Raw genomic sequence first — 14,073 nt, forward strand, 5'->3', positions numbered from 1 at the left:
CTTGAATGGAAATCGATGCAGCCTAGAGCATCCATTTTCTCTCTCTCAGCTACGGGGTGACGCATGGACCAGGGTCATTCAGAGGGCACAAAGCATGCACCAATTAACCCATTGCTGTCTCGTTCAGGGACGAGACAACTCCTTTTGGCAGGGTGACATCTAGTGGCCGTATCTCGTTACTGAACGAGTTGGGCATGTTGGGTGTTAATCCATGGACTGTAGCTTGGTTGAATGGTTGCTAGCAGTTAGCATAGCCTAGCTATCCGTCTCGTTTGCGCCTCCCCCCTCTTTCTTTCTCTGTCAGTGTCTGTGTAGCCCCGTGTGTGCTGTGTGTGTGTGTGTGTGTGTGTGTGTGTGTGTGTGTGTGTGTGTGTGTGTGTAACGTACGTGTGTAACGTAAGTGTGTGTGTGTGTGTGTGTGTGTGAGAGAGAGTGTGTGTGAGGGGTGGAAAAAGTACTCAAATGTTTTACTTGAGTAAAAGTATCACAACTGCAATGTAGAAGTACTGTTACAAGTAAAAGTTTGGGATTCTTTTTTAATTTGAAAAAATAATAAAAACAAAAATAATACCAGTAATTATAAAAATAATAATACTAAAAAGTCAAAGTACTTGAGAACAAAGTACTTGAGTAAATGTACTTAGTTACTTTCTTTTTTGAGTAAATTTACTTAATTTCCTTTTTTTTACTTTTCTTTTTTTACATCACTGAAAACCAAAGCAGACACCTCTGTGAGTGGGCGTGGCTTCATGCTGTACATAGGCCACGCCCCTACAGTCCTTGGCTGAGAGGACAGAAAAATATGTATTGGATTTGACACATTTTGAAACAATTTTTCTAACTTTTCGATTGTTTTCAACAATCAAATTGTCTCTGTTGGTTAATAATACATTACTTTGTTGTGTGACAAACTGGGAATACACTTGTTATCATACAGTATTTATTTGACTGAACTGTCCCTTTAAAATACAATTTTAAGGTACTTTTACTTTACTGGAGTATTTCCAATTTTCAATACTTCTACTCCACTACATCTCAGAGGCAAATATTGAACTTTTACTCCACTACAATTATTTGAAGCTTTAGTTACTTTGTAAAGTAGAAGAACCACTTCAGCCATGGCCATTTTCAAAGGATTTGAAACAGGTGTGAAACAGGATTACAATTTACAATTAGGCATTTAGCAGACGCTCTTGATCCAGAGCGTGAGTACTTTTACTCAGCAGTAGGCCTGGGCGGTATGTTTTTTTTTTTTTTTTTTTTTTTTTTATTAATCAGTTTGATATTTGAGAAAATACTGCGGGATATTATCATCCAATAAAAGAAACATGAATTAGGAGAAAAATGAATATTTCTCAAGTGCAATGTTAGTTATGCGCCACTAGATGGAGGCAGCGGGCCCAGCAGCCACATCTGGTGGCTAAAACAGAAAGAGAAAACTGTAAAAGTAGACTAGTGCTGCGTGTGACAAGTAGTTGGCATATTCAATCGAACACTGTCTAAACATGGATAATCTGAAAGTTATGCCACACTATCGCATCCTTATAACTATGAAGGCAAAAAGGCTTTAGCAAAGTGCTAATTGAGCCAACTAGCAGTATTGCTATTGCTAACAGAATGGAGTCAACTGAACATTAGGAAGAAATTAGTTTAGACGATTATTGGGTCAACTGAACATTAGGAAGAAATTAGTTTAGACGATTATTGGGTTATATCCATATGGTCACATATCCATGAGGAGCACACATGACTTCTTCAGAAAAATGACAATTTCTTTGGCATGGCAATATACACTATACAGTACAGGAACAAACGTCTCTGCACTGTGTGATCTGAGTGATGTGAGCCGAGGGCTGATGTACATAACATGAGCAGCACGTATGCATCTCTAAATGAAATTCAGTCATGTAAAGGTACTTCATTAGGAAAAACATAGTTGTTTTCAAATAGACTCGAACAATTATCGCATAATACAGTTACAATCCTTGAAAAAACTAATTTAGGCGTTTTTTTTATTTTATTACCCGGCTTTGGATGCTTGATTCTGATTGGTCAATCGTTGAAATCAAAGGTCTGATATTTCTGGATAACAGACCGCTCTATATTCATGCACTGCATGAATCTTGTGCTGTAACCAACATGTCGGCCATGTAAACAAAAACACAGCGACATTTAGAACTAAACGTTGCTCTCAAGAATGTTTTTAAAAATATTTTAAGTGAGAAATAGACAACGCAGTTTCAGAAAATGGTTTCTATCTAATCAGCACTTCCTTGTTTTCCAAGGCGACCGTGTCGCGCTAGGGGGACGGACGCCCAGCGCGACACTTGTGGAACACTTCCAGCCCTCTGTAAAGGAGGAAATACTTTGTTTTGTTTTTAGTTTTGAGACAAATTATTAATTTTATTTAGTTGCGGGTAATAAGCGGGATGTTAAATATGAACAACCCCCGCGGAGCCAGTATTTATCGCTTACTTATTTTTATTAATGACGATATTTACGGTATTAATTTATAATATGGGTATTGTCCTTTGACCGCGATATACGATAAAAGCGGTAAACCGTCCGGGCCTACTCATGATTACATTTTTTATTCCCGACTTTTACTTGTAACAGTATTTCTGCATTGCGGTATTAATGATTTTACTTAATACATATACTATACAGTACATGATTAATGACGATATTTACGGTATTCATTTATAATATGGGTATTGTCCTTTGAATGCGATATACGATAAAAGCGGTAAACCGTCCGGGCATACTCATGAGTACATTTTTTATTCCAGACTTTTACTTTTACTTATACTATACAGTACATGATTTCTTCTAATGGTCCACATAAAATCTTACCCCAAAATGGAAATACTTTATCATCTCTTCGCAGAGTGCTGACGGTGCATACCCATGTATTCTCCTGAGGTGTAACAAGAAAAAACAACAAGAAAATTAAACTCCCTTTATCATGGAAAACAAAGTAAAAGATAATGAGGATGACAATTTTCATTGGTCAGAATCAGACAACTCAATTGACACGACATTCTTTCATTGTACAATAAGGGTCGATTCAGAGTCTAATAAGGAGCCCAACTCATTTCGGTTCAGGAGGGCCCCCCCGACCTGAAATTATTTAAGTTCGGGGGGTCCATTCATACTTTCTTAACGGCTAGTGCCGAAGTCGCTTGTAAATATTGGAGGTCCATGGCATGACAACGTTTGTGGCCGATGAATGGAGCAATGAGCGTTGCAGGGCGGATACATATCTCACTGGCCCTCGCGCTGCACGCTGAATGACTGGAGGTCCAGTGAGTATAGCAGCTCTAGGCTATAACATCTCCAGCAGGCAGCAGTCTCTTCTCTCTCTCTCTCTCCCTCTCACACTCTCACAAACGCTCGAGCTCTGTTGAAAAAAACATTTAATCTACAAGCTCACATTATAGACGTGCCGCCTCTCTTGCTGCATGCATGTCATCACAGTCACAACTCGTCGAGGATAACCTATCAACACGGAACGAACACTAGCAAAGTTGTGTTTAAGCTCTTGTTTTCTCTTTAAAACGGTCGGTGACTAGCGAGACACGCAGCAAAGCTGTGTGTGTGTGTCGCGCACGCACGCCTCCCAGTCCATCACTCTCGTCTCCAGCCAGAGCGGGAAACGCTGAGCACAGAAATTAAGTCGGGAGGGTAACATGTCATTAGGTCAAACACCCTTTGGATCGACCACCAAACTCTAACCCAAACCCTAAACCTAACCTCAGTAAAACTATGCCTAACCCTAACCGCAGTAACCGTGACACGGGTGATTATCTAACCTGCCGACGCTCGCGGCTGATTATCTAACCTGCCGACGCTGTTCGACCCAGCGGGAGTTCAACCTATGGGGCAGTCCCCAGTCGGGAGGTCACAACATTTCGGCAGCACAGAGGAGCCGAGTTTAGTCGGTTGATGCTCTCCCGAACTGGGAGGGGAAACCCATATTTGGGTCTGGACAGTGCCAAACCGAAATAAGTTAGGCTCTTTATAAGAGTAAGAATCAACCCTAACTGTACAAACATAACGTAAAGCTGCAACTGTATAACCAAAGGATAAGATAAGATAGGAAGAATGTATTAAAAAAGAAAAAACTAAATTAAAATCAGCAAGATTTTGATTTCTTGACCACCTTTGGAATTACAATATGACAAGGTAACTAGTACACAACCCAAACCTCCACCAAATTGCTCTTGACCTTTAACAGTATATAGATTTTAAGTAGCTGGGAGTAAAAAACACTAGGTTACTTACTTGCAGATGTCTGGTGTTAAAAGGTCCTCCTCGATGTGACCGTTGCGGAACGTCTGGAGACGCGGACAGCACTTAGACCCTCCTGGAAAGTTGGAAAAAAGGACTCAAATGGTTATTTTGAAAGGTAAATGGTTCCATTTGTACTCTGAGATAAATTAACATTGATTAGTATAAAGAAATATATGAAAATGCTATAGATCGGCTGTCACTGTGGAATAAAAGTTTTCCCCTCAGCTATATCATCTGGCAAGAGAGTTTCAAATGATACGAACATTATTTGCAGATCAGAAATAAATCAACTTGGATGCTGTTGTGCTTACACAAACACGGTGTGTTACAGTGGTTCTCAAAGTGAGCTAAAGGACAAAAGATGGTTAGGAACCAAAAATGGAACCAAATGGACCCGTTCCATTTGTTCTCTAGTATTTTAACATGGTTTTTATAATACAAATTGGGGTCCCAGACTCCCAGTGATATAAATGTCATTAAATGGGGGTGCCTACTAGGGGTGCAACAATACTGAACCGAACCAGTGTACTGAACCGAATGGCCCCGTCCCGAACCGAAAAGCCCATACCGAATATCTTTTTTTTTTTTTTGGTGTGGCCACATAAAAACGTAATTTTAACTCTTTTTTTTTAGAGAGAAAATCTTCCTCCTAGTATAATCATAATACCTGTATTACCTGATTATCATGTTTTAGGGGGGATAACAAATCATGGCACCCAAATAAACTGAACATTTTGGAAATATTTTCAAATATTTATTTTCATAATTTCATATTTCTGAATGTACTGAAACCGAACCGAAACCGTGAGCCAAAAACCGAAATTCTAACCAAACCGTGGGCTGACTGAACCGTTACCCATAGTGCCTGTATTTAGAAATCCTTGTTCTAACTAATGTTCAATCATTAGCCACCAGTATTGGGCAAGTTACTTAAAAATAATCACACCCGTGTGAAGTGGAGCTGTGTGTGTGTGTGTGTGTGTGTGTGTGTGTGTGTGTGTGTGTGTGTGTGTGTGTGTGTGTGTGTGTGAGTGAGAGAGCAAACACAGCAGCAAGATTCGTGAGCTGCTGTGATAAGAGAAGGATATCAAATGGAACCCAACCACCTTAAAAACCATTGTATATGACTGCTCTGCCTGCATGTTACCGTGATGCATGAAAACTGTTTTCACCTGTATATATTTTGTTCTGATTGTATTGTATTGTGTACACTTCTGCTTTGGCAATGTAAACGTATGTTTTCTCATGCCAATAAAGCCCTTTGAATTGAATTGAGAGAGAGAGAGAGAGACATGCCAATAAAGCCCTTTGAATTGAGAGAGAGAGAGAGAGAGAGAGAGAGAGAGAGAGAGAGAGAGACATGTATGCATGAGCTCCTAGATTTGTACTTTTTGGATTGAGAAGAATGAAGTAAAATGTAGAACAATGTAAAGACAAGCTCAACAGCAACTAAAAGTAAAAAAAAAAAAAAAGGAAGAAAAAGAAAGAAACAACAACAAACAGAAACAGCTAATCTTGGACCCTGGAAGCTAACAGTGGATGCTAACAGCTAACTGTGGACATTGGAAGCTAACATTGGATGCTAACAGCTAACTGTGGACATTGGAAGCTAACAGTGGATGCTAACAGCTAACTGTGGACATTGGAAACTAACAGTGGATGCTAAGAGCTAACAGTGGAAGCTAACAGTGGATGCTAACAGCTAACTGTGGACCTTGGAAGCTAACAGTGGATCCAGGAGCAGCTAAGTGTGACAATTGGAAGCTAACAAGGTAACCATACACAGCTATCTGTGGACTTGGAAGCTAATAGTTGCAGCTGAAATAATTTTAAGATAAAATTGACAGACAGTGGAAGCTAACAGTAGCAGTTGGAAAGCAGGCACTTTGTTTCACACTTTGTCAATGTTCAAAGCAGAAGATAAAATGAGTGACATAATTAACATACACTACCCACCAGAAATAAAAAATGACTCAGAGAGAAGCACATTCAAACTGGAACTTCTAAAGGGAAAACCAGAAACCCTCTTTGCTGATCTATTTAAAAATGGAGAAATTAGTAATCTCATATTCTACACTGATAGACCTGAGACCTGGCACAGAGCCATTGTCAACCATCATCCTTCAGTGGCAAAAAAGGGCAACAAGGAATACTGGCAGTTAAAGATCAGAGACCCAGAGGACTCTGACAGCATAATGACAACTGTCAATGTTTATAGAAGTGGTAAAGTCATGGTGCAGGGGTATTCAAGCCTTTCCAGAACAACTTTCAGGCACTTAAATCTATGGTTGAGAGAGATAACACCTCCCCTGGCCCTGGGGAACCCCAGCCATGTCCCAGTGACACAGACACAAGCACCCCAAATGAAGAGGAGAACCATGATGAAGCAGAGCAGACTGTGAGCCCTTCACATCAGACCTCCATTACTGAGCTAAAGGAACATTTCACCCAGTTGGAAATAGAACTGGTGCAGCTCAGAGAAATGGTCCTGAACCACACAGACAAAAACTCAGTTGGACTCTTAAAACAAGCTGAGATGGAACAAATTAGAAAAGAGCAAGAAAAAACATACATGCAACTTGTGAAAAACAATTATCCAAATACAGAGAACAGCACAATAAGGACCTGTTCGCTCTGACAGAACAAGTAAGAGTGCTACAGGAAGATAAAGAGAGACAGATGAGAGAGCTTGTTGAACTGTCAGAACAGGTAAAAGAGCTAAACGCTGAGAGTGGAAACCACAGGAGAGAGATTGCTGTCCAAAAAGACAATATTGGAGAACTACAGCTGGAGAGTGAGAGACAAAAGGCTCAACTTGTTGCTCTGGAAGAGGAACTCAAGGAGAGAGACAAAGCACTGGATGGTTTGAAGGAACAGATGACTTCCCTCACTGAATCTGAGCTACGAAGAATGGACCACAGTCCACACACAGCAGTGAGCCCAACCCGGAACAGACATGAGCACAGTCCTCCTCAGTCAGCAGTGAGTCCAACCCAGAACAGACAGCAGGATGATAGCCTCCCACCAGCAGCAGAGGGAGAAGAGTCCAGTAGCGCCACACACACAGATGGTCCCATCAGACCAGATAGTCCCACTACAAAAGCAGATATTGTGCTACTAATCGACTCAAATGGAAAATTCATCGACGAGAAAAGGCTTTTCCCCAGGCACAAGGTGGCAAAACTCTGGTGTCCAAACACAGAGGCAGCCATGGGTATTCTCTCTCAGAGTCAACTTGGATCCCCAAGCCATATCCTAATCCACACAGGTACGAATGACCTGAGGGAACAACAGGAGAGATTAGCCCTGTCTCTTAAACAGGTCGCTGAGAAGGCATGTCACACCTTCCCTACCACTAAGATAGTGATGTCCACCCTGTTACCAAAGAAGGACTTCCACCCACAGACAATACAAAAAGTGAATTTCAGTATCTCTAGAGACTGTGAAAAATTGCCAAATGTACACGTTGTCCACTACCCCTCTATCACTGTACACAATCTTTATGATCATGTTCACCTTTTCAAAGAAGCTGTTCCACTGTTTACAAAGACACTTAAAGATGTCACACTAAATCGACGAGCAACACCCAACAGAAGGAGCAACACAGGAGCCTCCGACACTCAAACAGAGAGGCACATGGCAGGACCAGCCAGCAGCATGCCCAGGAGAGCCTTCCAACCCAGGCCCCAGCAGCAGCACCTACAACCTACACAGCACAGACAGGAGAACAGACATATGGATCAGAACCAGCCTGCACCCAGACCCAGGACCTCACCACCTCATGTTGTACCACCACCTCCACAGCAGCAGCAGCAGCAGCATCTGCCGCCAGACAGACTGTCCTATAGCGAGGTGGTCCGAGGAGCAGCAAGACCCGCCCACAGTGAACTGAGAACCATCCAGGACATGCTGAGCACTTTATGCTCTCATCTAATGGGCCACACCCAGGGTCAGTGGTAATTAAGCTGGTAATACTTCTTAAAAGGTACTACAAAACTCAAATCGGTACATACATGACAAGTTAAATGTCATCACTTTGTAAATTTATGTTCAGAACTGTTACTTCTTTCTTCTCATCTTAATATGACAACTAGTTACAGTGTCAATGACATCATTTAGCATATCAGGTTGGAATATTCAAGGTTTAAATTCGTATTTATTTGGTTTAAAAAGCAGAAATCTTGACTTCTTAGACAAGGTTACTGGTGTTGATATTGTTATTTTGCAGGAGACTTGGTGCCCTCCTAACTATAGAGAGGTTATTGTCCCATCAACTAAACTAAATGGAGTCACCCAGGGCAGAGACTCAGGGGGAATGTTGGTATGGTATAAGTCACAACTAGCAGACTCTATAGAAATAAAGAAGAAAGGGAAATATCACATTTGGTTAAAAATACAAAAAGGAATAATTTCCAGTGAGAAAAGTATATTCTTATGTGCAATTTATATTCCCCCAATTGAGTCTCCATATTTTGATGAAGAGATATTCTCCACCATAGAAGAAGAGATCAGTCATTTCCAGGCCCAGGGATCTGTGCTGATCATAGGAGATTTAAATGCTAGGACTGGTGAGGAGGCAGACTTTACTAGTACTGAAGGTGACGATTACATCACTGGAGATCACCTCCATTTTCCTATCCTTACCAATAGGAATAACTATGATAAATCCACAAACAAGAGTGGAAAACAAGTGTTGCAGCTCTGTAGAGCGTTGGGTCTGTACATTACCAACGGAAGGTTACGAGGGGATTCCTTTGGGCGGTATACATATTGTTCAAGACTTGGCAGCAGCACTGTTGACTATGCTATAACAGATTTAGAACTAAACTCCTTGAGAGCCTTCACAGTAAAAGAACAAACGCCTCTATCAGATCACTCTCAGATCACTTTGTATCTAAAAAGAGCAGACACAGGTAATATATGCTCTCAGCCCTGTAATCTGTACAACATAAAGATGAAATACAGATGGGTTCAGAACAGTCTGGAGCAGTACCAGAACGCTATGATCAGTGAGTCAACACAGTCTCTTCTAGACTCGTTCCTGGCCCAGATTTACCCTCAGAATACTGAAGGTGTAGAGTGTAGGGGTGCAACGATCCAGTTTTTTCTATTCCGATCCGATCCGATATATTAATTTGGCTATTTCCCGATAACCGATACCCGATATTTACAGTAGGCTAAATAGCAAAAAACCTTTCAATTAAAGCCATTTATTAATTGTAGGATAGGCTCAGTTCAAATAACAGAGTGCAGTCAGTGCAACTCTTTATATAAATTCTTCAAATAACCATTTAGAAAAAATATGCGTGGACTCCCCCTTTCCTACTAGACTATAAGAAAAAAAAAAATCCACCCTATGCATGTGGACCCCCCTTTCCTACTAGACTATTATGCAACTATTCGCCCTGCAGTCACACATTTATGCGGTCACCAATGTCGGCGTAACCATGCATGCGTCTGCTCTGTCCGTGACACATGTTGCTGACAGACAACTTGACAAGCTTGTGGACAAGAAACAAACAGCGATTGGATTTTCCGAAACAGACCCCCGTGAATCCCATTTTAAAGAGAAAGGAAGAGCTTAAAACATTTGGCCATACTAATCTCTAAACCAAGGACCTGTTGCTTTGTTTGTTGTTGTGCCTCATGCACTACCAACCGAACGCTTCTTTGCTCTCTGCCGTGCAGCCGTCAACTGGCTCGCATGCAGTGAAGCCGCGTCTCGTATTAAGACGAGTGGAGGAGCGACTTTGGAGGAGCGAAGTTGTTCTGGGATCATTTATTTCATAATTATATGCTAAAAACATTTGGTCATGGGTTTACAATTGCGTGATTATATTGTATATGCAATATGCCACCCTGAGGTTAGTTATTACTTATATCGGGACTCGGATCGGCGACGTTCTGTCCGATACCGATTAATTAATTAACATTAATTACCTTCATATCGGCGCCCGATACCGATAAAATATCGGATCGGTTGCATCTCTAGTAGAGTGGTGTCTGGTACACATTAACCACATATTTGATCATTTGGCCTCATTATCAAATTTAAAATGCAAAACAAAACAACCAAAGAAAACAAACAAGGAACGGTGGTTTGATTCAGATTGCAAATCCATTAGGAAGATACTAAGAAATATGTCCAACCAAAAACACAGGAATCCAGACAGTCAGGAACTCCGCCTTCGTTACTGTGAGACTCTAAAACAGTATAAAAACACACTGAGAACAAAAAAAGAACAATATATAGAAAACCAATTACAATTAATTGAAGAGTCTTTGGGTTCAAATACATTCTGGGAAAACTGGAACTTATTTACCAAGACACATAAAAATGAACAATCCATTCAAAATGGAGATACATGGAAAAAACATTTTGGAAATCTTTATAGAAAACCAATAAAGAATCAAGCCCAAGAGGAAATTTCAGAAAAATTAAAACATCTGGAAAGTGCTATTAAGGACTATCAAAATCCACTGGATTACCAGATCACTGAATTAGAATTGGAAGATAAACTAAAAGCTCTGCAAAACAAAAAAGCATGTGGGCCTGATGGCATCTTAAATGAGATGTTAAAATATACCAACAGGAAATGCAAATTGGCCATTCTAAAAATATTCAACTTGGTACTGAGTGTAGGTCATTTCCCTGAAAGTTGTAGTGAAGGGCTGATCACACCAATTTTCAAGAACGGAGACAAATTTGATCCCAACAATTACAGAGGCATCTGTGTAAGTAGTAACCTGGGGAAGTTATTTGGCAGCATTCTAAATTCAAGAATTATAGATTTCCTCACCGAGCACAATGTCTTACGCAAAAGTCAGATTGGATTCCTCCCAAATTATAGAACAGCTGACCACATTTTTACCCTACACACACTAATTGATAAATATATAAATCAAAACAAAGGAACAATTCATGCATGCTTTGTCGATTTCCAGAAAGCTTTTGACTCAGTCTGGCATGAGGGTTTACTTTTTAAATTATTAGAAAGTGGTATAGGGGGAAAGTCCTTTGATGTAATTAAATCCATTTACGAAAATAACAAATTGGCTGTCAAAATTGGAGATAAACACACAGACTTCTTCCCACAAGGCAGAGGAGTGAAGCAAGGCTGTAACCTCAGTCCCACCCTGTTCAATGTCTATATTAACGAACTGCCATTATTATTAGAACAGTCAGCAGCACCTGGTCTCACTCTTACAGACACAGAAATTAAGTGTCTATTTTATGCAGATGACCTGGTCATACTATCTCCTACAAGAGAAGGTCTTCAGCAAAGCTTGGACATTCTTCATCATTACTGTCAGACCTGGGCCCTGACGGTAAATATGAAGAAGACCAAAATCATGACCTTCCAAAAAAGATCAAGGTTACAGAAAAATTACCCAACATTTAAAATAGGTGGGACCCAAATAGAACAAACAAATACCTATACTTATCTGGGTTTACAAATCAGTTCCACAGGTAACTTCAGTTCAGCTGTAAAGGAACTCAAAGAGAAGGCAAAAAGGGCTTTCTATGCCATAAAGCGTTCAGTTCAAATCCAAATTCCAATCAGGACATGGCTCAAAATATTTAAATCAGTTATAGAATCCATTGCACTGTATGGCAGTGAGGTATGGGGACCTTTATTACAAACTGATTGGGCAAAATGGGACAAAAGTCCAGTGGAGATCCTGCATGCAGAGTTCTGCAAAACTATAATCCGGGTACAAAGAAAAAGCCCAAACTCTGCATGCAGGGCTGAACTAGGACAATATCCTTTACTTTTAAATGTACAAAAAAGATCTATTACATTCTGGAGCCATATTAAAAAGAGTGACCCTGCCTGTTACCATTATAAAGCCCTTGCCTACCAAGAATTGAACATGCTAAGAAGCCCTCTCAGTCAAATGGTCATGAAACTAGCTGACCTCTCACCTTCTGACATCACAAACCCCAGCCAGCCTATCACTCAGAAGATTAGACCTAACCAAATTATAACTAAAGAAAAAGATAAATACATACAATATTGGAATGAACTTACACAATCACAACACAAACTAGAAACATATTTGGCCCTAAACAGACAGTACACTGTGGCAGATTACCTAAGCACAGTAACTGATAAAAACCTGAGAAAGACATTGACCATGTACAGACTGAGTGATCATGGTTTGGCGAGAAGGGCAGACACAGACAGACCTGGCTGCCCAGAGAGGAGAGGCTGTGCTGTCATTGTGATGAGGGAGCTGTAGAGACAGAATTACACTTCCTAACACAATGTAAAAAATACACAAACATTAGGGAGGAATTCTTCCCAAAAATTGAAATAATTTGCCCAGAATTCAGAAGTATGACAGAAAGGGAGAAATTGCCACTCCTTTTGGGAGAAATTAAAGAATGTGCAGTTTTAGCTGCAAAATATGTCAATTCCTGTCACAAGAAAAGGGACAACCAGTAGGACACATACTGTATACCATGTTTACTTTACCGCACCATCTCCTTTATGTACTGTCATTTCATTGATGTATATTGTTATATTTTTTGTTGTTTGTCATAATTGTATTTGTGCTTTGGCAACATTTGTACAATTTCATGCCAATAAAGCCAATTGAATTGAGAGAGAGAGAGAGAGAGAGAGAGAGAGAGAGAGAGAGAGAGAGAGAGAGAGACAAGAACAAATAAGTCGGGAAGGTAAGGCTGGGTTCAGTGGGTTAGTTGGCATTGTGAGTCTGTCTGTGCGTGAGAGAGACTTGTTTTTTCATTGTCGAAATACCGTGCTGCCTTGTCGAACTGTTGTCCTGTCGAACAGTTGTGTCGAAACATTGGCGTCCTTTTTTTTAAAGGGTGCCGTCGAAACAGCGGCGCCGAAATCTCGCGATCCCTAAGTCGAACTATTGGCGCGTCGAAATTGCGGGCCGTCGAACAAGTGACACGTCGAAATAGCGACTATCCCGGTAAATGCTCGGTCGCGGCAGTGCTGTCACATTCCTCAGGCAAAAATGTGCACTTCACAGGACAGCTAGGGCTACGAAGGGCGCAAACTCTGGATTGGGAAGCGGCTAATGCGTGGGGGAAAATCTCGCTTTTACCCGGGGAAGGTAAAGTCTGCCTCCCCGACTACAGAGCTACAGACAACAGAGCGCTAATTTGAGCACAAACAAACAGATCCTACATTCATCCTAGCTAATTGCGCTAAACTGATCTGTCTCGCTTGGCGAAAGTAACCTTTGAATACACTCAAAAATTGTTCATGTGAAATTGTTTGTTTTTTTACCTTTCGGATTACAGACGTGCAGGTCGATCTCCAAGGCATTTTCTTTGCCCGTTAACAGCACCATGGCGAAAGCAATCATGTCTGCATTTTTGAATTTTGTCGACAGTCTCAACCATCGAATCTGCCCAGCCAAGGGCACAGGAAGCGGCGGAGCTGCCCCCACCACAGGCGCCACGGGAACAGGCGGCACACGCCCAGCCATTTTCTCTTAAGTCAAATGATTGAAGAAGTGTGAGCGCGTGGAATCTTCTCTTAAGTCAAATGAAGAAGCGTGAGCGCGTGGAACTCCTTGCGGAATCAGGTGGGGGTCCTGTGCCTGAGAATGACGTCACACAATATGATTGGCTGGCCGTCTGGTCTTGAACTATCCGAGTAGAGCTTTGTGTATGTCGCCACCTAGTGGCAGCGATATTACTGATATGTGTTTAACTTTACACACATCAGTACAGCCCCTTTTATACTCTAGTCTATGGGCTGAACCTTGGGCTGAACACGGAGCTGAGGCTGTCACGGT

The sequence above is a fragment of the Nannobrachium achirus genome (assembly GCF_963921795.1).
Source record: "Nannobrachium achirus genome assembly, chromosome: 12".
Taxonomy (NCBI): Eukaryota; Metazoa; Chordata; class Actinopteri; order Myctophiformes; family Myctophidae; genus Nannobrachium; species Nannobrachium achirus.